Raw genomic sequence first — 24,009 nt, 5'->3', positions numbered from 1 at the left:
CTCAGTGACATTGTAAATAAACAGTGAGTGGTTCTGATGACGCCCTGCGAATTCCTGCAATGTCCATGGAGAATCCCATCCATCCGGTCGTAGTGATTGATGCTCTCCTGGTTCCAGTTTAGTACATGCCATCTCAACTTTTATATTCAAGCAACAAATTGTTAAGAGGCTGTAGTCCTACATTCATGCATGGTCCTAGTTCCAGCGGTGATACCAACAGATAATACATATGCGAGACTCCTCACACTGGTGCTTGCCCAGAACTCCAAGGGGGAACAGATGAATATATTGTCCAGCATGACTTTGAGATGTGATGAGATATAGAGACATAATAAGTGATTCAGCCTGTCATTTCCTTACTCTCTCCTGCTCCTTTTTGTGAGCGTGTACTTTGCAAGAGATTCAGTCTTGGAAAGTGGAAAGTGAAGATCTTTCCACATGGCTTTCCATGTGGCTTTTGCTGCTGGGTCTTTCATTTAATTCAGGGACATCTCAAGCCCACTGGTGTCAAACTCTGACCGGGGGAGTTAGAAGCAAGGTGAAAGCAATCTTCCAGGTGTGGGGAGAGAGCCCGGGTGGGAAAGGATGCATAACACACACTTGGAGAAGAGTCAACCAGTCTGGGTTAGTTAGCACCTGAGGGAAACAAAATGATGAAGGAGGCCTACATTTGGAAGCAGAACAGTGTTTCAGGATCCAAAGTACTGTGCATCAACATCATCACAGTAAAGCAAAAGGCAGAAAGGAAGCCATGAAGAGCTAATAAACAGATGAAAATCTGGCTCACAGAGCTACCTGGCTATGCTGCAGGTATTATAGTCAATTTGCACATCTCTCTGAAGAGACTTTTCTAAAAACATATCTTTGGGAGATGGGTTTGCCAAAAATAACATTTTATCAGCAGCACAGCTTGTCAAAACCAGCATTTTAGCTAGTGCAAGCACTTGGTGTGCAAATAATATTTTTCCAGGAACAAAGCTTCCCATATTGGAAGGTAGAAGCTGTTAGCACACTACCTTTACTAAATCCATCCCTCCCCCCTTCTTTTTGATAAAATGTTATTTTCATCCATCTCCTCCCCTTAAAAATAACATTATTTTTGGAAAGTTCCTGCCCTTCATGAAACACTATTTTCCTCAAGGAAAACTCCTGATAAAACTCCACTTTCAGCAAGCCTTTCTCCTTAAATTGCCATGGTCCTCACTCCTGATAAAAAGGTGTTTTCTGTTAAGTCTCCACTTCTGATAAAATGTTACTTTTTCCAAACTTCTGCTCCTGATAAAACATTCATTTTGCCAAGATTGGCTCCTGAGAAAATGTTATGCTTGGCAAGGGCTGTTCCTGATAAAACATTTATTTTTGCCAAACCTCTACTTTTATTAATTTTTTTCCATCTCAAAATTATTATTATTTCCCCTAAAGCCTCCTTAATGTAAGATATTGGATATGACACACCAGTGGGTGACAGAGTACCGTTTGCCAACCAGTCTTTTATCCACAGTCATGATTGTTACAGTGAACCCCCCAAAAGACTGACATTGAACGCCTCTTGCACAGTGTGGTCCTTCTGGAAGATGAAGAAGGAACAATGAAAAAGATATTTGCACCCTTGTGCTGAAAATGGGCTTAGTTATCATATTAGCTCCTCATATAAGCAAACCTGGTCTTATTTAAAAGCGAATAAAATCAGGCCCACCAACAGGTTAAAGGTGAAACATTTAGGTGATGTTCAGGATTTTCCAGTTCCATAATATTTAATGTTCCAGTTAGGTTATATGAGGTTATAGACAGGAGATCAGGAGATCCCTGCTTGTCCACTGCAAGTTTACACTGCCAGCAGTTCTGTACCTATTCTGGCTTGTCCTGCCCAAATTCACATTGGCAACTGCCATACTGCACCACATTCTTCTCAAAAAAGGTTTCTCCCATAGGCATGTGCAAAAATCTGTTCTTGCAGTTGTGAGGTGCTGTAGGAAGGGGTGACAATGGCAGAGGGCCCAGGGGGCATGTTGGCACAAGACAAGAGAACTTAGGTAACATTCTGGAGTACTCACTCCCTTTGCATTATAAGATGTCCTTCTGTATTGCAATGTTCAACTTGAATCCAAGACACTTTGTCTATTGTGTCAAGTCTCATTCAAGAGCCAGAAATAAGCCACCTGATGTTTTTCACATAGTTGCACAAAGTGCTGCTGATCACTTGAATGTGTGATTAAGGGGCTGTGACACACAATGTGTGCAGAAAGGGTGAAGACCTGTCTAGTTTGGAGAAACCTCAGGTCTCTATAGGGCAGCAATCTGTAGGGCACTATACAGTGGACTCTTCAGAAGAACACCTTGCAAGGTGAAGAGGCAAAAGGCATAAATTTCATCAAGAGATATTCACTTGATAAAAGGAAATAAAATAAGATAAAAGAGATGAAAGGAAAACTAAACATCACTACGAGAGTGGCCAGGCACTGGGACTGGTGCCCAGAGAGGCTGTGGAGTCTTTGTTCTTGGAAATACTCAGAACAGAGCTGGACACAGCCCTGAGCAATCCAACTTTTAAGACAACCCTGCTCTTAGAAGGAGGTTAGATGAGATGAGCAGAGGTCTCCTCCAACCTGAAGATATGTTTTTCAGTGTATAGCAATTTACACATTAAAGCTGGAATTCAGATAACGGAGAGCACTTTTTTCACAGTGAATAAAATGTTTACCTTGAGCTGAGTTGAATAGTAGACAGTAATCTCTGTGTTTTGTTTAGTCTTACTAGTTAATGTCTCATCTGAGGTATACCTTCAATATATTAGTCTTCTGGAAGTTAGCTGGAAGACAGTAGGTAATTCATGGGAAGAAATGTTAAAATTACTCCTTTTGGTTAAATAAATGTTAAAATTACTCCTTTTGGTTAAATATCTGATTTATGAAACTTCAAAGATAGGAATGGGAGTTAGAGATGTCATATCTCAATGCAGTCTCAGACAGAACATGGTAAACCTGAAGACAGCCTTGCACAGAGGCTGTTGAAACATGTGGGCAGAGGCACCCAATGCACCTTTTCCAGCAGCAAAACACACTTCGATCAGTTTAAGCCAATTGAGAAACTGCAGGTTCAGGAAGTGCCCATGGGCCTGATCTGAAGTTTTGTTATTAATATGGGTTGCTCTCTCTTACCTCTGTACCTCTGTTTCTAAGCGTAAGATATTCTCTGGTTTGGGAGTCTCATCTACAACGCTGAGCACCAAGCAACACATCTTTCACAAAGAGCAGAACAGTGGGGAAGCATGCTGGCCCCCAAGAGTCCCTTTGAATTGTAATCCCTTGCATCAGAAAGACCCATTGTATATTCTGGAAAAAGCTGAAAAGTAGTACATGAGCAAGCATTCATGGGCTGGCCTTGAACTCATCTTAGTTTACCAGCCACTGGGCTCAGTAACCAGTTAGCCCCAGCAGCAATGAGTAAAGTAAAAAAAGAGAGCTCTGGCTCAATATATTTCACTGCTCCCTTGCTCACCAGAGTGAGAAGGAGCCCTTTGTCCTTACAGTTTAGTGAAAGTTAGTAACTTTGCTTTGCATTTTTAAATAAAAACTTAAAATCAAAAGCACGTCTTACTACCAAGAAGCTGAAGTAATTAATGAGCCCTCTCTTGCTTTCTTGCACTCCAATTTTAACAAAGTGACAGTGGACAAGATGTAGTGACATGCAAATCCTTAAGTCGCTAAGTTGTAAAACATGACAACAGTACCTTTATTCCATAAAAGAGACTGGAAAATCAGTGTTGATCCCTTCCCTCTCTCCACACCTCAGCAGATGCAGGTGTTGTTCTGAAAATGGAGTAAAACCCTGCATATTTTTAGAACTAGTCCAGAGTACAACGTTAATCTCTCACTTCAGATTAGCAAATGTAGTGATCCTTGTCTGGTTTCATTTGTGTTATCTTTTCATCCCAGAATGGGAGTGTTTTCTTGCCAAGAGAATTAAAAAAGCTAAAATGTTTTCCAGGTTATGTCATAATAATAAACCTTAGATCCACTACAGCAGAAGTTGCATGAGAGAAATGTTAACAAGTCAGTAATAATGATGAACAGAACTGCAGTCTAACAGCCCCTACATTGCAATGAATTTTGTCAAAGAAGAGTAAGAATGAGATTCATATGCAGATGCTGGTTTGGGATGCCACAAGTTCAGTGCTGAACTTTGGGTACCAAGGTAGTACTCTGAAGATACCCTAAACCAATCGTCCCTTCTGGAAAGCCATATATTTTACTACACTGACATTTAAGTTAAAGTCATGATGACCTCACAACAAGTTGCCCCTTGTATCTTATTTGTATTAGGCTTTTTGGGGAGTCATCCATATAAGGCTTTTGTAAATAGATTTTGGTTTTCTTCTAAAAGATCTGGCTTCTGGCCAGGCAGCTCCCTGCTGTGTTCTTTCGGTATTTAGAAAACATAAACATCTGCTTAAGGGCATTTTTAGGTTTCTCAGATTTCCATTTTCTTCAGTGTCCACACTTCCACACAAACCAAAACTGTTTAAATATAGCACCGTTTCCTCAGTTGTTCAGAATTTGTCCTCCCAAACAGGAGGCACGTAAATCAATGCAACATGTTCTACTGTATCTATGAGAGTATTTTCATATACTCTAATAAAGCATGGCAACATGAAAAGTACAAAACCATTGACAGTTTATTCCACTGACTTTTTCCAATACTCACAACTTTGCTGCTTTCTTGATTCAGCTTTGAGACCCTGGAGAGGTTTCTACCTACAAGTCTAACAGTTGGAGTTCGTTTGCCTGAAATTTCTTTATGACTCATGTTGTTGATCTATTTTAAGAAAGCCATCCCATTTCCAAAATCCAGTCTCTTCTGACATCCCCTGCCACAGTCACCTGCCATTCCTGGCTGCTCTTCAGCAGCTAATTTGCACACCACATAAGCATTTTAAATTTGCAGTTAAACTAGCGATAAAATATCAGTACTAGACATAGTGGATGACCTTTCTGTTAATGACATAAGCAGACTAAGAAGTATTCTTTTAAAAAGACAAACCCCCCCAAACACCACCAAGACAATCTATTGCATTTGCTTGTTGGAGTCATACATCAGGCCCTGACTCATTTGCTATTCTAAATGGCTGAACTCACAATTATGTTATGTTTAAAATATTAGCCCCATAAATATAGCCATCAATGCTTATGTGGCTTTCTAGGAAAGCTTTACTAAGAGATTTCATTTTTCTATCAATCCCTGTAGTAGACACAAGTCTAGAGGCACCCAGTCTCTGTCTAGACGCTGCCCCCTTAATATCATACACATAAAGTTTGTATTGTATTTCTCTGCAGTAATAGAATTAATCCCCAAACATTGCACTGGTAAGAAGATATGAAATGTCTAGCTCCACACCTGAGGTCAAACCTTTTCAATTTGGCAGAAAAATATATTAAAGGAGGTTAGTGTTAAAATCAACTAACAAGTTTTAAGAAATTTAGAGAAAAAGAGAACCTATTGATTTTTTTGTGTAGTAAGTAACCATGCAATAGGAAAAATGTTGGAAGTGTTTTTGAACTGTTAGGGCACAATCTGAGTGCAATCTGTAGGCTGTGAATTCTCCACCCGACAAGACCAGTTGCCAAGTAATTTCTCGGATAGCAAGAATTTGTAGAGATACAGATTTACTGGTGTTATTTAAAAAGTTATAAGTGAATAATAATTGTCCCATTTGCTAAAGAGAAGTATTTCTTTCCTTTTGGAAAGCTGTGGAAAAATACTTTGTCCCTGGACATGTAAGTGGTGAGCAGAAGGCAACTGATGACTGGATTAACCATGAAGCACGAACATGAGTGCAGATGCTTCAGGGCCCATAGGCTTGGCCATAGCCCCTGAGTCAGGTCACTTTACTGGCAGCACAGCTAGTTGCCTCCATGCCCTCAGGTCAGCTTGGCTCCAAGCTTCCTAGAGCATGAATTTCCATGACTTACAAGCTGTGGGGTTAGGAAAGACTTATGATCGTACTGGTTGACAGCACTGCATTTTGACCGCTCCCTGCAACTGTTAATTGCTATGCAATTTGAAGCATTGGAAAGGGCTTCCAGAACACGGGATAGCTGCTGGGAGCAAATACATTTTAACAAAGTAAAAAATACATCCCCAAAACAAAGTGAGTATTAGGTTGCTTTAGGAAATGCTGAGTTTCATTTCTTAACGCTGCTTATGTTTTGCAGTGCACCATATGGAAGCTGTAACCATTTTATTTTTAGCTGGTGGTAATAACGAAAACAAGTTCTAGACTTGGGAGGAAGAATACAAGGTGCACCATCACAGAGGAAAAGTGTCCTAGGACTTCACTAGAGCACAGATACCGATAATGTGTATTAGTATCTTGCAACAGAACTATGGCTGGAAAAGGATTGCCACAGTAGCCAGCCTGGTAAAATGTCAGCTATATTCCTTGCTGAAGCTTGAATCCATTTACTTATCTCGTAGGAAAAGCTACAGAGACTGGTCTGTAGGGTGTAGTAGAGATAGTAAGACATGCCATAAGTATTCCTGTGGTAAAACACAAGGCAGGAAAGTCTACTGTTGCCCTGAAGCTATAAATTATGTTCGGTAGACATGCTGTCAGGGAATTAATTTGAAAACTAGCTCTGGTAAAAAACACTGGTGAGTTATAGCAATAACACACATGGTTAGCTGAATACTCATGTTAACCGAAAGAAATAGAAATCACAGGGACCGTGCTCTTACTGCAAGTGCTGAGGCAAATTCCCTCACAGCAGGAAGTCTCTCAGATGGGATTGACTGCAATCTCTATTGGTAAATATTAATAAAAACTTGCTCTAATTGATGTCAGCACTGAGACATTCACACATAGCAAGGAGAGTTGTGAGTATATCCAGAAGGCTCTTCTGAGCAGCATGGTGCTGGCAGGTGGGCCCGTGCATTCAGGGACAGGCAGTTCCCTTTCTTGACATCTTCTCTCATTAAGCTGAGAATCTCTGTCAGAATAAATTTGAAAAATTTTTTCCTCCTTATTTGTTGTTTTTTTTTTTCTTTTTTCCTCCCATCTTCTGAAATCCTTTCACCTGAGCTAATTTTTGTTGAGGTTACTGTTGCATGTATCATTCATGGTGGCTTGTCTGCACCTTCGTAATCTACCACCCATTTGAAGCTTTTAAACCAGCCCTGTTTACCACCAAATCTCCCTGGGGAATGTGAAGAAGGTGTTTGCAGACTTCAAGAAGTCCTGTATTCCTGTTGCACCTGCAAGAGTCACAAAAGGAAATAATGAGCAATTTGTTTACATGATTTTCTACAAAAAGGCAGTCCATCAGTGTGCTTCTAAGAGAGCAGACTTTCCTAACAGCTTTAATTGCACAGCATAAAGAATTTACTACAAAGAAATAGGGACTCTCAGAAGGTTGTTTTTTCACCATGGAGTATTCAAGTTCTTCTGAAGATCACATATAACTTACTAAAAAGCTTAGCTATGTTTTATTATTTTCTTTTCAGAAGTGTAAAAGAATACTTTAAAATACATATATGGACTGACCACAGATTTACTGCCACTGGCTCTTTGTAAGGCAGTCGGAATGAGGCTGCTCATGTACATAAATGAGTCCAGCTGGTACATTTACTGGCAGCTTTATAAGAACACCTCCAGAACTGCTGAACGCTTGTGAAAGGTAGGGTATCAAACAAACTGGACTGGACATGTGGGCCAGTTGATGGGCAAAGGCACTATAAACCTATCCATAACTAGTGCAGCTGTGACTATAAAAGTTTTCAGAAAACCCCCCAAAAATCAGACACACAAATGTTTAATGAATTTCAAATGAAAAACCTGGAATACTTAGAGGGATCACGTAATGATTTTGGGGAGTCCATTACAGGTCACACTTAAAACAAGAAGTGAGGTTTAGTAGTCAATATATTTTGTTGCTTCCTTTAATCAGCCTCAACTAAAATTTCCCACCACCAATTAACTTTCTTTCTATTTTTAAAATCACATTTCAGAGTGCAGCCTGGTATTAATATCCAACAAAACAAGGGGACCCCTTTAATTCTGCTGCCAAGAGAGTGATAGCATTGTGGTACAAAGGCAGGCTTTGCGTATTTGTGTTAAATGAATAAGTAAAGCCGTTGCCTCATGTGTAATAAAAGCCTATCTAAAATTTATTCTTCCCCTAGCAGTGAAGTGCCTGTGAAGTGCCTACATCTGGCCACTGTAGTGCCCCTCAATGAAAGTTTATGTCCTCAGGATCAATTGTTTCATTTATTTACCTTTTTTTTTCCTGTTATATTTGTTTTTTTTTTAACAAGCTCTTGGTAGTCAAATCCTAAAAACTGATTGCAATACATTATTATCTGAGTTCTGTCATTTATAGAAACAGGTAAATGGTAGCTTATTAATTTATATACATAGCAAAGTATTTGTAGAGTTGCCTGTCATTAGTTCCTCTTCAAGTTCTGAAAGGACTAAATGAACTTACTCACCTGGTCTAAGGCATCTGAAGGCATTCTGAACACAATTCTCAAGTTGGCTCAAGATGATGAACAAAATGGGAAATATTGCACATCAAAGGTCAGGAAAAGATATTTCAGTATAGTAGTAATGGACAAAGTAGGACTTAGTAGCACTATGTGCACTCATAACTTATTTCTTGCACAGTTCTCGGGCCATGGCTCTGAAGATCATCACAGCAATCACAACCTGCACAAACACTCCTGCTTACCTTTACACACCCTCTTTAGGATGCAGAATGCTCCAGCACACTTTGGGTCTATGGGATGCTAAATACCCCAGCCAAGACACTGCTGCCCCACACAGGGGCAGCTCAGGGGTCATCATGTCACTGATCATGAGATCCAGTCCTCTGTACACAGAGCCCTGAAAAGCATGTATTGTACAACCAGAGATGTGTTATGTTTATAGCTCTTTGGAAAACTGCTAGAGCCCATGTTTCTGAGGGACTCGTGGCCTGAGTCTCCACAGAAGTTGGAAGTTGTTTCACCATTCCTGAGGCAATACTGCTGAGACAGCTGAAGTTACTCTGGAGACTGTCATTAAGATAAAAGACCTCCGCAAATGGAACCTGGCTATAGCAGCCAGGCCAAGCCTCCATAAAAAAGGGAGATAAAAACTGGTTTTAGGGATCTTTATGATTGTGTGACATTATGGGAAATGAATGTATTCCATCTTTATCTCAACTGATCTCTTTAAACAGCCTCAGGCACACCTCTGTGTGGAAGATGGAGAGAGAGCATCTCTCTATCAGCTGTGTGATGGTGTTCAAGCGCCATGCAGAGCATCTTCTCCATATGCACTTCAGCTGACCACACCTATTACAAGGTAGACTATTTTCACATAATAAAGTTGTCCAGAAACAACAATGTTGAGACTATCAAATCATATTAAGAATATCTTCTTCAGCAAGAACTGAGTACTCACTTTTGATTACACTGACACATTACAGACATCAGTTTCCTCACCAGGGTAGCGAAGCCAGGGGATTAAAAGTAACAGAGACAGCTGCAGGATTTCTGTTCTTACCAGATTCACTGGAATGGGTGGAATATAGAATAGTTGTCAGGCTGTTTTGCAAAGAAACACATTGATAAACTACTCCTTGTAATACAGTACTAGATTAATTGATCCCATGCTGCAACTTCTCAGCTATTGAAACCTGACCTGCAGGGCTTCTACTGTAAGAAGCAAATAAATACTGAGAAAATGCACAGACTTCGTAAGCATCACTTTCTATTTGCCCAGCCCTTTGTTACTCTAACTTCCTTCTATTCTTGGCAGTCAGGAATCTCTGGTTTTATTCCTCTCCTATTCTTTCTGGACTCCATCACCAGCGGAGCAAAGCAATGCAACTCTGAGGGAACTATGTTGATTTATGTGGGGTGTGGGGTTGGCCGCAAAGTGTACAAATACAGAGAGATTTGACTCAGTAATAAATATTACTGGTAAAATCTTTCCCCTTCCTCAGGGTTCTGCACTCTGGCAGAAGCAAAAGAAAAGGAGGAAAGCGTATTGTTTACCTCAAACTGCAGGTCAAATTTCAAATGTTCCTCTCCTGCTGCTGAAACATAAATTGTAAGAAGCAGCATTGGAGAACAGGCTTGAAAAGGCTACCTCCAGCCGAATCCCTGCTCACTGTCAAAGTCAGGCCACATTACCTCTGTTTAGCATTTTTGAGTTTGGATTATTTTCTGCTGTGCCAGATGATTGACCAGCTCAAAGTCCCATGCTGTACTAGTAGTGATAATCCTTTCTTCTGTGGCTCAAGTACACAACAGCAGAAACACAGCCAATCTCATTTTACGGAATCCCTGTCTGATTCACTCTCAACACAACCAACCATTTATTTACTCTCAGAACAGGGAATCAAAATCTGTGACTGATCTTAAATTCAGGAGATGCTTATTGGGAACAATCTTGCCAGTTTTTAAGGCTATGTGTAAAATAGATGATGTGGCCTCAGATGGACTGTCACTGTGATCTGAGTGTTCACACAAGTAACTGAAAGAGGATAGATTTACATTAGATATAAGGAAGAAGTTCTTTACTGTGAGGGTGGTGACACTCTGGCACACATTACCCAGAGAAGCTGTGGCTGCCCCACCCCTGGCAGTGTTCAAGGCCAGGTGGGACGGGGCTTTGAACAACCTGGTCTAGTGGAAGGTGTCCCTGCCCAAGGCAGGGGGTTGGAACTGGATATCTTCCAACCCAAAACATTTATGATTCTATGAACTCACCAACTTCCAAATATCTACTTGTGATTTTTATTCCAGTCATTTCTTCCAGCAATGGTTTTGCCTCCTTGTTCCCACAGCTGACGTTGAAAGTAGCAACCCCCTGGTACACTAGCCTTCTGACTACTGGATAATTGGTGACTTGGTCAACTGTTTATTTTTTTAATCTACTTGTGTCTTAAAATGTTCTCATGTAATTACAAAGCACTCTGAAACCAGCACACAGTGCATCCGCTGCCCTTTCTTCCTGCTGTCTTCTCACAGCCGTGAGATGGCTGAAATGAAACACTGCTGTTTGGGTTGACATAAACTGTAGTATTATTATTTTGGAGGATATCTACTCTTTCAGTCAGTGTCTATTTTTGTTAATGTTTGTTCTCTAGGAACCATGGCCTCAAGGAGAATTCCCCCCCTCCAGTTTGCCATCTTAATATTTAATTGTGGGTCCAGAAAAATCTTTAGTCTGCACTCCTGCTGATTGCTCACTCCTGTAGAGATACAGGGATACAATAAAGATACTGTACTATGGGCAATGGGAGCTTCAGTGGAGGGAGAACTAACAGTAATGCCCTCCAGAAGTGAACAGTGTCCCAGTTGCTGAGTTGACCATGTAGTGATATGGACCATGGCCAAACTTCAAAGCAGTCTGGTTACATACCTGAAGTCTGGTAGAACTTTCACCAGTCTCTGCATCTTACACCATTTCTGCAAGGCTATACACTTGATGATGTTTTTTCCTGTCCTTCCTCTGTCCATTACTGGACCAGAATTCACCTATGCACATTGTCGAAGCTTTTTTCTTGAAGTGCAGTTTAAGAGCTCACTGGCCTGGCCATTCTCAGACAACAGCCCAACAATCTGTCCCAGGATACAACATGGTTGCATTTGTTTTACGCACACTAAAAGTTTAGATGCACAGTCTATTCATAGCACCCTGTAACAACAGCAATTTGCTAAAGACTGTAATTGATTTTGTTTGTATTGTAAATATCTCAGCAAAATGGTATTGCAAGCCACACTATTATAATGTGGTTTGCTAATCCAGCAGTGTATTTTTCTAACTCTGATTTATGTCAAGGCTGTATCAATCAAGGATTTTAAATGCATAAATCTAATTGTTTTGGTGATTTGCTTTTGTAGAGTGCACTGTGTACTAGCTGCAATAACACACTCCAGGCTATGCATTTCCGGAGGATTACTGAACTTATTACTCTTCTTGGGTGGTTAAAGTCAGTCAGTCAGCCAAATACCTTTATAACACTACACATAGAGGGCCATATTTTTATGGTATAGTATATGAAAGAGATAATTTCAATGGATAACAGCCTCCCACCACTTCATAAATGCTGAGGCAAAGCCAAGACTTTATTGTAAAAGGAAATTGATCTCAAGACAATGTTCTATTGCAGTTGCTGAAGATCACAGCTATTTTATTACAATAGCTGCAGCCTGCTATAGTACACATGAAGGAGAGTTAGTTATTGTGAGCTTGAACCTGCAGAAGGAAGCCTTGGAAAACCGCATGTGCAATTGAAACAGAAATGGTCAGTGTGCACAGGGAGACAAAGGACACCATTCTGTGTTAATAAATATTCTGCCATAGGGCTCCTGCCATACTCCTGTGTGCAGCTGAAGGAGGAAGGGCTAACAGATCTTTGTTTGAGTGAGATAGGCAGTATGGAGATAACGCTGCAGTACAGGTAAAGTCTGAGATCTGGTGAAACAATCGTAGTCTTTCCCTTGGATCTTAACCTACATCCTTGGCTAGTTTCAATTCTTATAGATGACTTTTCATGTCATTTCTCAAGAGGTAATGACTACACATCAGGCAAATCCAAAAGGCTGTTTATACTCTGTGCACACACACTTGCCCAGCCATGCATAGTCAGGTGGCACAGCTCAAACCAAGGCTTTATACCTTTGGCGGCAGCAGCAGTCCTGCATGTGGGCTGTGGGAGCTGGGCACAGTTGCTTTTGCTGACATATTGTCCTCAGCTGGGGCTGCTGTGCATGATATACAATTAGGGGTCAATCTGTCTTAGAAATACATATTTGATGACGCCCTGCCACTTGAGTAAGAGAAGGGAATATAGGAAATGCTGTACCGGATCTGTAGGCTGGATATGACCACGACCCCCGCCAGGTGCTCAGCAGATGCTGACATACCATGGTTGGCAGATGTGGGATAATCTCCAATCCACACGCATTAGACTTTATCCTGATCTCAGGCTTAAACTCTGAATCAGGAGGTTTAATGGCTGGATGGCTTCCAGTGGGCCAGTGTTATTTATGTAACAGGATCAGGGTTTGTCCACACAGCTAGATAAAAGTAGGAGGGAAGCTTATTTTGGCAGAGTGAGGTGGGGGCTGCAGCCAGGTCAAGAGAGTGACCTCTTTATACCAAAGGTACTGGATGGCCACATTGGGCCCTGATCCTGCAAAACGCCGTGTTTAAAGTAATCCCACAGAGTTTCCCCACAGAACTTGAGGGTGCCTGTGATATTTCCAGTGAGTTTTAGCACTCCAGCCAGCTTGAACCATGATGCATGCAAACGAGGAGATGAGCCTCTACCCAGGCACCTCCCCAGCCCTGTGCCCCTGCCTTTCCAATGCTGCAGAGGCAGGGTGGCAGCTGTGGCCAGAAAGCCTTATGCCCTCAAGTGTGCTTCCCTCTAGATCCAGCTCACAGGGAGGGATGGGAACTGTCAGCTCTCCTTGACTCAAAAGCCCATGTCAGGAGTTTGTGGGGTGTTCAGCATGAATTTTGGAGCAGGTTTGGACTGACCTTGTAATGCATATAGTGATAGGGTTTAGAAGATTGTTTTAGCAGTTTTAGGTGACTAATTATCTTGCTTGGAGAAGTGTAGCAGGCACAGTAACACCAGACAGGTGTTTATTAATATTAGAAACATATTTCTTCCCAATGTTTGATCACACCAGCTCATGACATTGCCTCCTTAGGGGAGACAGCTGTCAGCTGACATCCTTTGTTTGGCACATGCATATCTTGCATTTCACCTCTCCCCTCACAGGTGCTAAAATAAAAACGGAAGTGGAGAAGTAGGGTTTGCTAGGGTGTCTGTGCTAGGCAGTGGGAAAACTCAGTGAGGCTGGCCTGATTTTCCATGCCAAGAGCACAGTCAAGGTGGGTACCTGGAGCTGGCACATGCCAGGGTGGATGTAGGTGAGCGGACCCTCCTCTTCAAGCTGCCATAGCAAGATTACAGCCCTTGGAGGCTCCTATTCAACTGCTTGTTGAAGTTGATAGAGGTGTCTTTCTAAGATGATGTCTGCAAAGGCCCTTGGAAAGAGATTAAAGCTATTAGATATGGGGTGGAGCAGGAAGTGTAGTTATTTACAGCCCAATCTGGTAGAGATTTATCTGTGTGTTTGATTTTACACACATGATCCAGAGGCTGGGGAGGGGTTGGTTTTAGAGGACTTTGGATCAGATGCATGAATATTTCAATAATCCACATGACAGGCATGGAGTTATAAATATATACCTTTGGTATTTTTCTTATTTTTGTAGGGCTGGGTACAAGCAAAGTAAGTTCTCACTCCTGTATCTATTTTACCCAGATGAACCTTTATGGATTTTTTTGTGGTAACTTTCCTCTAGCAATAAAACTGTCCTGCTATCAATTCACATTCAAACACAACTCTTTTCAGACTACCCAAATTTTTATTTTTGAGACATGCCACAGTGCTAAAATGTAATTCTTAACATACGTGCTATATATTAAACATATGGATCAATGAGGAATTTGTTCTTATGTCTTCCTTCCTGTCTACTTGTGGTATTAATGAATGCTTACAGCCCATGCTTGCTGCTGTAACTGACAGGAATTTAGGGTAAGCCCTCGTGGTGGTTAATGGCAGAGGTAGATGTTTTGGCAGTACAAAGAAAAGTATTGGAACAGTAGGTTTTTTCGTCATGGCATTCAGCTTTGCAAAATTTAAAAGCTGTTTCTAGGGGGGTGGAATCAGGGGAAGAGCAGAAGAATGCTTGTGCCTTTAGGGTTGAAACTAATTTTATTCATAATGCAATAGCTTAATGAAACCCCATCATGGCTGAAAGTCTGAGGGGAGATCAGCAGTCCAAAACACTAAACAGAGCCAAGGCAGGGTGCATCCTGGGGCACTGCTGAAGGTATCTCAGTCCTCTCAGCATCTCATTGCCAATGTGAAGCCCACCTAGGCTTGGTGAAGCCAGAGGTTTCACTGTGAGATGGTTATTTGGCATTAAATGGCCTTCAGCAATGCTGGTTCCGTACAGCAGCTGTCTGGTCACCATATCCATGCCTCTTATTGGCATGTTTGGTAGAGGCCTAAATCCCATGGGCTCCAGGCTGACACTAACGGATAGAGTAAGTGGCCCCCTCTTCCTCCAAATAGAAGGCAGCGTGTGAGCTACCAGTGGTGTAAGGCAGTTGGGAAATGAAGTAAAAAGGCCCTTGTTTTCATGAGGCTGATCCTGAGTACACAATCATATACATGCAGGAGGGTGTACAACACAAGAAGTCCCTATTTTCAAGTGCCTATTCTACAGCCTTCAAGAGGAGAGTAGCTCTGTCACCATGAAATCTGCAGCCATGAACCTACTCTGCAAACTTTGAGAAGGATGTGAATATCTTCCCCCTTCACTGGCTGTAAATAGAGCATACATTTGTATCTCTGTGTAAAAACACTTTTGGAACTATTTATCTATGTAATGCAAAAAATAAGTATGCATCGTTGCCAGGATCTTACATGATATATTTTTCCACAAACGGTACATATTTCAAAAAGCACTGGTTTGGGTGTTATCATAAAGTCCTTGGCTTACTCCAATTTTTCTATATCAGTATTAGTATCTACAGACTATCAGAGAACTAGACATGTATTTTTCTTCTAATACAGACTTAACAGTTGGATGCTACACAGATATTGCTTTAGTGAGAGCTATAACCCTCTCCTTTTGAGAGGAAAGCTCTCATTTTTAACATGCTCTGATAAGATGGATTTTTTATTTTAGCTTCTAGAGCCTCAAATGTGAAAAGAAATCATGCACAGGAGCTGTAAGAACAAGAATGGCTGGGATTTCATTTTACAACAGAATTCAGGGTCTGCACAGGCTTCTTATTCTACTATCAAATTCTACTATCTTTCTTTGCTGCTTCGACGATGGCATAGTGACGCTGCACCAGCTAGCACAAAGGAAAAAAAAAAAAACATGACTGCTACTGCTGAACCCAGGACACACAGCCAAGAAAAAAACATGAAGATGATAAGTATAATAATCCGTTCCTTGTGTTGTTGTTCTCATTTCTTCTAGATCTCATCTCAGAAACACTATCTGGTTCATCTACTTGATAAGTCTGCTTTCCTAGCTAATGCATTTGATGTGTTGGCTACTTGCTAATATTTTTTCTTTGCAAATCTCCATGTATTTACTCCATTATATTATCAGAAAAATGTCTTAAACACTTTCAGTGGCACAAGAAACTTCCACAAGACCTTTTATAAACAGGGAGAGAAATTAGCTGTAATTTTTAAGCATGGGCCTTGTGTGGGATCACTTTTTTCTGACTTCTTTCTGACACTACTTCTAAAGTTGCTCATTTATCACTAACCAGGTAGAAGTATTCTTTTTGTGTGTGTGTGATTTTAAAATGATGTATGTATGGACATAAATAACTTCAGGAGCCAAAAAAATGCCAGGGAAATCATTACTTCCAGTGCTAGTGTTGAAACAGTGCCAAGCCCAAAGTTTTGTAAATTGGGCTGTAAGTGTGAAATCCCTCCAGCTGTTAAAAGTATTCCATATCTAATTATATTCGCAGTTTTTCAGACTACTCTCTCCATTTGGAGAATCCTGAACACACATACTGTGTGCCTGGAAGTGAGGGCCACATGGGTTCTGTGAAAACCTCCAAAACATAAAGAAAGAAAATAGTCAAAATAGATAAGCCACGTATTTGTATGGTTTTGTCAGTGTTTTCCTATGTGGCTTTCTTTGTTTTCACAACATTTCTTTCCAAACACCATTTACTGTAATCTGCCCACCCTGTCATTCCAGATGCCGTGAACCGTTATATGTAAGGAAATGCCTATTTTTTAAATCTATTTGTACAGGAGGCTAAAACAACAGCTGCACGAGAGCAGTGAACCCCCAAAAGGAGGAAAAGCTTGTTTGTAGTTACTGCTCCAGCCTTCAGAAACTAACTATAAAAGCTTTTTGTGAGCACCAAATAATATTGTCAGAAAGTGGGGAGGCTGCCTATTTTGGAGAATAACTTAATGCTGAAATGATGGGAATTGCTTTTTCAAAAGTCTGCTACTAAACTTCCTGACTGTATCTGATCCTCTGCATGTTCACGTCACAACAAAACTGATTAGTTAACAACCTTGTGACTCATTAGTGAAGATACTCAAAACAGAGATTCTCCTGATTAGAAGCCTTGTGTTGTAAGCATTAAATAAAAAGTCCTACAACTTAAGAACAGCAAAAAATCATCAAAAGTGGGAAGAAGTGAAAGCCATTTGCCGTCACACTTTCCTTGTTCTCCTCTGGTTGAATTACAGTTTTATATATTCCTTATGTAGGAACTTATATGGTGATACATATATATCCATGTATAAGTACATATATACACGTATAAGTATATATGTGGGTTCACTCATTCCTTTGTTGTGCATCCAAAAATTTATTAAACCAATAGGTCTTTTCCAAGATCAAGGGTTCTACTGAAAACTGTTTGTCACTTTTAGCTTGAACATAACTACATAATGTAAATATGTCAGTCATTAAACTAAAAAAAACAACCAAACAAGAAGGTAATTTACCTTTTCTATTGTCCAATACCACAAATACATTTTTCCATTCAAAAGTCCTTTGAACAAGGACCCTGTAATACTTAATGGCACAGCTGGCAGCCCATGGTGTTAGTGGGGACTCGAGAGGCACAAGAGCAGAAGAATGTACCCTTTGGGGAAGATACCTGAGAACACACGTGTGTTACTTTATGAAAGACATGTATATAAATTTGGTTTGAAATAGCTTGGAAAATCGATGCAAATAGTAAGAGAAAATCATGAGATTTTCAAGTTGCTAATGGAAAGTTCTTTGCGTAGCAGAGAGCACATCTTTCCATACCATGGTCTGGTGTGGAGTCACTATGCTGTTCCTCCAGTCTGCTGCTCTCCCCCTCCCTTGTGTCTGCACTGTGCATAACCATGCCAGACAAACCTGAGGGTATTCTGAAGCTCAGCACAAAGCATGGTGGCTATCCGCACTCCTGGTAAGTGTTAAGGTGAGCTGGAAAGTGCTTAAATAACACATTTTGAGTTTTCCAGAACTTTCTGCCTCTGGTGAGGTGCAGAAATGTAGTGACTAATATTCTTTGGAAATCTCTGGTCTGCAGAGGCAGGGCTCACCACAACCACAAACCACAGTGGTGTTAACAGCTGTAGGATCAAAAAATACTTTTACAACCTTCCATGACACATCTACGTGTTTGCACATAGCCAAGGATGTAGCTAAGTCAGGATTACTGATCTGCCTAAAGTTGGGCACAAGTGAAAAAGTTATGAAGGCTGAAATGCTCTGAAGTAAAAACATTCAGCACATTGCCACAAGTGCCCATTTATTATTCAGCTTCTTCTGTTCTACTGAGCACGTTATTAACTTGAAAATAAAATTCTGAATAATGAGTTCTATGCTGATTTTGGTTTTATTTTGTGCTGGAATATGGTAACTTTTAACAATTCTGTTGATGAGTCATTTTAGTACTGAAATAAGCAGAACTGACCTAATTGTTTCCTCAACAAATTTTTATGGTAGTTATCACATTTTTGTGAAGGATCCCATTGTCTCTGTCATTTTCAGATGGAAAGTATTCAAGCAGTCAATTAAGAGACCTGGAGGGAGAAAAGTTGTTCTTACTTTAATGACCTTGCTCTACTTTAGAACCTCCCAACCGTGTTTTCACATGCAAAATCACAATATTTATTCTGCTTTCCATGAGCCTCATTCGTTAAAAAAAAAAAGTCATCCCCAAACCACCACCACCACCACCATCATCTGGACTGCAAAATCACAGCATTCCAGTCAAAGCCAAGTGAGTGTGCAGGCAGCACATTCAAGCAAGCTAGCACAGGGCCACAGGAGTGCACACATACTCCTCACAGTCAACATAAAATTGCTTCAGAGTTCATGAAAATGAAATCTGTTTGGTTGTTGATGGTGAGCTCAATCTAACACCTGGTATATTCGGTAGTTTTGGTTACTAACCTAGCAAAAGATCACTGGAAGGGTTTTTTGGTTTTTGGTTTTGAGAACTTTTTAAGTTCCAAGAGCTTCGCTTTGCTGCTTCTGTGGTTAATCATTGTCAGATTGCAGCACTGCCTTGATTGGTTTATATGTATTACATTTCAGTTTTCTAATTCTAAAAGGGTGTTTTATTTATTTGTTTGCCACAAACTATAAACACCCATTAAAAATGTAGATAAGAAGAACTGTACAAGACAATATCCTGCTATAAAACACCAGTGAAATAAAAGTACATAGAGATGCTGTGCCTAGTAAACTAACCTGATGCCCTAAGGTTTCAAGCACAGTAGCTGGGGAATTTAGGCAAATTAATGCTTTAATCTACTCGAGCTCTTGTCTAAAATCCATGTGTTCAAACCCTGTCAAAGTTGTGCCAGGGTATTTTCCCCAGGGAGAGGCATCAGGTGTCCACTACTGAAATGAGCTATTTGTCTGTTCAGAAGGAGAATCATGGCATCCAGGAGAACTGAAAAACAGGGATGTCTGAGGCGGTGTATGAAGACTTCCAGCTAGGCTGAGCAGAAGCAAAGTTTGAAACTACTAAGCTCACTTTTCACCCATTCACTGCCATGAATGGGAATTTAAAGCTATCACTTGGCATTTCCTTGGATTAATTTAAGTATCTCTACTTTGAACATCAGGAAGGCATGGATCTTGAAAAAAAAAGAGTGAAGAGCAAAATGTAACAAGCTAAGCCTTGCAGGGCAGTCCCTCTCTGATGAAGGTCATAGTTTTGGATTTCACATATATTTTCTAGATTCATCTTGTTTCCCACCCTTGTTTGCTGAGCTTTGCAGAAGCTGGAGTCCATGTTAGGAGCTAAAGAGGCAAGTTACGATTTCCAAAAGGGTAAAAGAGATCTAGGATCTTGAAGCCAGTGGTATATGGCTCCCAAACCAAATCTGACCGTGTATTTCACTAGCTTTCATTGAAAACCTGATGGTCTCAAGGGGGCAATCTGCAAGCTGGCTCTTGTCACAGAAACACAGTGGGGACATGCTCACACTCTAAATCCAGTCTTCTGATAGTGCAGTGTCCTTGTAGCTGATGCAATGTCCTGTAAGACCTTTCTGGATCTGACCAAGCTCCCTCTCTCAGGTGCTGGTGCTTCTTTGGCTTCAGATGTTCTGAGTCACCTCCAGCTCTGTCTGGTGTAAATGCTGGTGAGCTGAAATCATGGCATTAAAGCACCCTATTATGCCTATAGCTGGTCAGGTTCTTCCCTTTCTTTTTTTTCTCACAATAAAAATATTTATCTATGCAGTCAATACCAGAGAGATTTTTACTGTCAAAGGCAAACACTCACAGGTCCCAGTATCTGAGAAGGAACATTTTCACCAATGAACAAGTGAAAATATTGATCAGTCATTCAGACTGTGTTCCTAAGATGGAAATCAATACAGATTTTGGAACATGAGTGTTTTTATTTGTTTCATTTATTTTTGAACCATTCCTCCTCAGGCCAGAAAGGGTAACGTCAAAATGCATAAAAGTTTTGCTATTAGCCCAAGAGCTGTTAGCTGCTGTATCTTACTATCTTTGACATGATCCTCCTTCTGCATGGAGAAATGGCACATTGTATAAGCAAGACTAGCAGACTTCCTATTAGGGCAAGACTAACTTGCTTGTTTGCTTTTCACACCAAGTGTCCAAAGGTGAAAGGATCACACACTACTCAGTGCTCAGCATCCTAGTTTAAATGAGGTAGAGTCCAAAGTATGACAGAAAGCATTTCAACAGCAAAGTATTAAAAACTGCAAGAGACCAAGTGGCAATGTGAACACGAAGAATTTTGTTTTCAAGCATGTAAATATTGTATGAGTTAATAATCTGGCCACTTTATCATATCTGATAGTATGGTTTTGAGTTAGAACAATAGTATCGCGTACGATTTAAAAGTGTATCTCATGAAACATACCCTCCCATGCATAGAAGAAAGTATAATTGTCAAGTATGCTACATTTTGCAGTCAAAACCAAAATGCTGTTTTATTTTGCCGTCTTGATGTCATGTGGGGATTAGGAAAGGACAATATTAAAATAAAAACTTTTCAATGTCTGGGTAACTGAACTAGTCGGAATTAAAATCTGCAAAATTTCAATATAATGAATTCAAGTCAGAATAAAAATCAAAATACATACTGTAAACCAAGCTGTCAAAAATGTCTTTAGGTCAAGGAAACTGTATATTTCAATTTCTTTCACTTCAGATATTAATCTTTATATTCCAATATAGAAAGTGTAAAATCAAAGATGTATTTTTGTGGTAAAATTCAAATGCGCATATATCTTGTCTTTCACTTTAGAAACAAAATGTTTTTAAAATCAGCACATTCCTCAGAAACTTTTGATCCTGACAGAGCAGCATATCTATTAAAAAAATTATAGCCAGAACCAGTATGTAGCAGTGCATAGCCAGAACACAAATTCAGTTGGCTTCATATTTTGCCATATATATAGATATTTCTCCTTTCTGTAGCATATGTTTATGTCACTTTAACTTTGCAAGTGTTACATCCCAGTCCTGCCACTTGTTCTGTGTGAACATGTTATTGCACCTCTGCATCCTTTGAAGTCATGTCTGCTTAATAGATTAGTCAAACATATGTGACAAATAGATTTTCTTTGTGAAATACATTATCTAATAAACTTTTGATAGATGACAAAATCACTTGTGTATTTCTGGTTGGCTTCAGCCTTCCTCTGAGATCAGAAAAGGAACATTTTGATAAAATAATCAATCAAATATAACTTTTTCTATTAAACTTTAATGTTTAGAGTGTGTATTAACCATTACCACAGTAAAAGATAATAAAAAGCCTTTAAAAAATACTTTTAGCACCGAAGAACTGCATCCATTCAAAACTTTACAAGACTATTTCTCATGGGCAATGAAAGTGTAATTACTGATAGATTTGCATGTTTGGCGACTGCTACAGTGAGTTCTTAGACGACCAGAGAATGGATACTGTAGAAGTTATTAAACAGAACTAGCCACAGGATAAACTATAAAACTACTTCTTTCAATCTGAAATATAGCAGTTAACTTCAAAGAAAAAAGAAAAGGTGAATTTTATTCTGTACGATATGATGATATTTGTATAGAGTAGGTTCTATACGGCCTCTATGAATTTGGGTCTATCAATGCAGATAGTTTCTGTATGTCCTTGATTACATAAAATGTTTGTTTCTTTGAGGGATTTCTTTTTCTTCTTTGGGTAAAATGTAGAGCTGTAAGGAACTTGGAGAAGGAAGTGCAGTACCCCTCTGAAGCTTACAAAATTTGAGTTTACAGGATGCACCAGGAATGGGCATATCCTTTACAGTGCTACAAACTGGGAAGTTCTTTCTTGTTCCCAGGTATATTCAGTTCTAGAAACAGTGCTCCAAGCTTGTATCACACTTGTGTGAGGGGTCCCTGGCTCCCCTGAGGGCCATGTCCTCTCCTGCCATGCAGGGCTGCAGTATCATTCCTTCTAAGCACCATGTGCAAGTGGTCTGCAGCTGGTTCCTTACCTATTGCTAAGTATATCTAGAACTGTACATGCAGGACAGGGATTGACTGTCTTCACTCTCAACAACAAAGTTCACTGTGCACATATAAACTTTCCTTTCCATTTATCTTGTCCTGAGAGTGCTGTTGCAGACAAAGAAAATGATTTACCTCTGCTTATTTGTTTCTACTGCCTCTATAAGAAGGCACGACATGAGCTGCCGAGGGTTGGGCTCTATCAGCATTAACAATGCAATTGGAACAGACAAGGAAGCCAAAGCAACATCAGCACTGCATGCAGTTCAAGGAGGTTTGCTTGAGTTCATGCTGGTAGTTCAGAGCTGTCTAAAGGACCACTCTGGAACAGCACCCTTATGTCCCCACTAGAAGTTAGAAAGCATTTTGGTCTTGGAAGTAGAGCTTCTGGCCTCATTTTCCTATAGAGGAATCAAGCTTCAACCCACTGAAACTGTTCTGCAAACCAGACAAAACCAAACCAGTGTGCAGTAAGGGGCCATGATCAGAGGTTTCACTTAAAAGCATGCTGCTGCCTTCAACCAAAATGGTGATGTCGGCACAGACTTAGCCAACGAACTTTCACATGTTTAAAGTTATGTGTGGTAAATCTTGACCAACAAATAAACATTTGGGCCTTATCATCTACTCATAGATGCAATTTGAGACAATCAAAATGAAAGAGCACCGTATTTTTTTTACTGTGGCCTGTCCTTGCCATGATCGGCTGAGGGGATCTACAAGCATGTATTTTTGGGGGACATTCAGGACTAGCAATATTCCTGAGGGTGAAAGAAAAGCAACCCAGAATCGAACAGACAACGCAGAGAGAGTGATCTATTAAAAATGTGCCATTATACTTCAAAATACCTGTTCTTAGAAATCATCTGAGGGGAGGGAAAAATTTACATTCATAAATATGTATGAAACAGGGGCACTTATTTTAAGGCACAGAGGATCTCTGAGTAAAACATGAAATTTATCTGAAGTTACATAAACCCTTAAGTAGCAGTTTTAATTTCTCATTCATCCTTCTCCACCAAATAAAACATCTTAATGTAATTACAGCAAAGCTGTGAAAAGAGTTTGTTGGAAGAAATAGACACTTAAGGTAGTGATCTCCATCCTTTACGTAGCCAGACTGTACTTTCTAATATTATACTACCAGAGACTTTCTTGGAAACTGTGCATACATTTGTGTGCATGCATGCATAGCTGTGTGTAACAGAGCCCTGGATATTAGATTACGTCTGCATATCCTTATCTATATGCTATGGTCTTTTCATCTTTAAAGTAGGAAGATGTATTCTTGTATAGCTTTCTAGTATAATTTGCAGGGCTGCTCAGGCATAGGAGAAAGACTTTGGTTCCATTTGAATAATATTTTTTTAATCATAAAAGAAATCTCTGACCAGAGTTCATTCTCTCTAGCAGGCAGA

At 40.1% G+C, this 24,009-nt stretch overlaps 1 long non-coding RNA gene across 2 annotated transcripts in view; it reads right to left on the bottom strand.

Moving 5' to 3' along the window:
• The window catches only part of LOC133280350 (uncharacterized), a 33,701-nt gene extending 28,928 nt beyond the window's left edge, over window positions 1-4,773 (bottom strand). For both annotated transcript variants that reach the window (XR_009747130.1, XR_009747129.1), the window contains exon 1: window positions 4,705-4,773. This is a non-coding gene — a long non-coding RNA (uncharacterized LOC133280350). The remainder of the gene's footprint in view (window positions 1-4,704) is intronic.
• Between the last annotated feature and the right edge of the window lie 19,236 nt (window positions 4,774-24,009).

This window comes from Pezoporus flaviventris, unplaced genomic scaffold, assembly GCF_033815535.1.
Source record: "Pezoporus flaviventris isolate CSIRO_AGI_PZ_B2104156 unplaced genomic scaffold, CSIRO_AGI_Pfla_v1 ptg000081l, whole genome shotgun sequence".
In the NCBI taxonomy this organism is placed as follows: domain Eukaryota; kingdom Metazoa; phylum Chordata; class Aves; order Psittaciformes; family Psittacidae; genus Pezoporus; species Pezoporus flaviventris.
The sequence above is the reverse complement of the archived record's forward strand: the minus strand, read 5'-3'. Positions and strand labels throughout refer to the sequence as shown.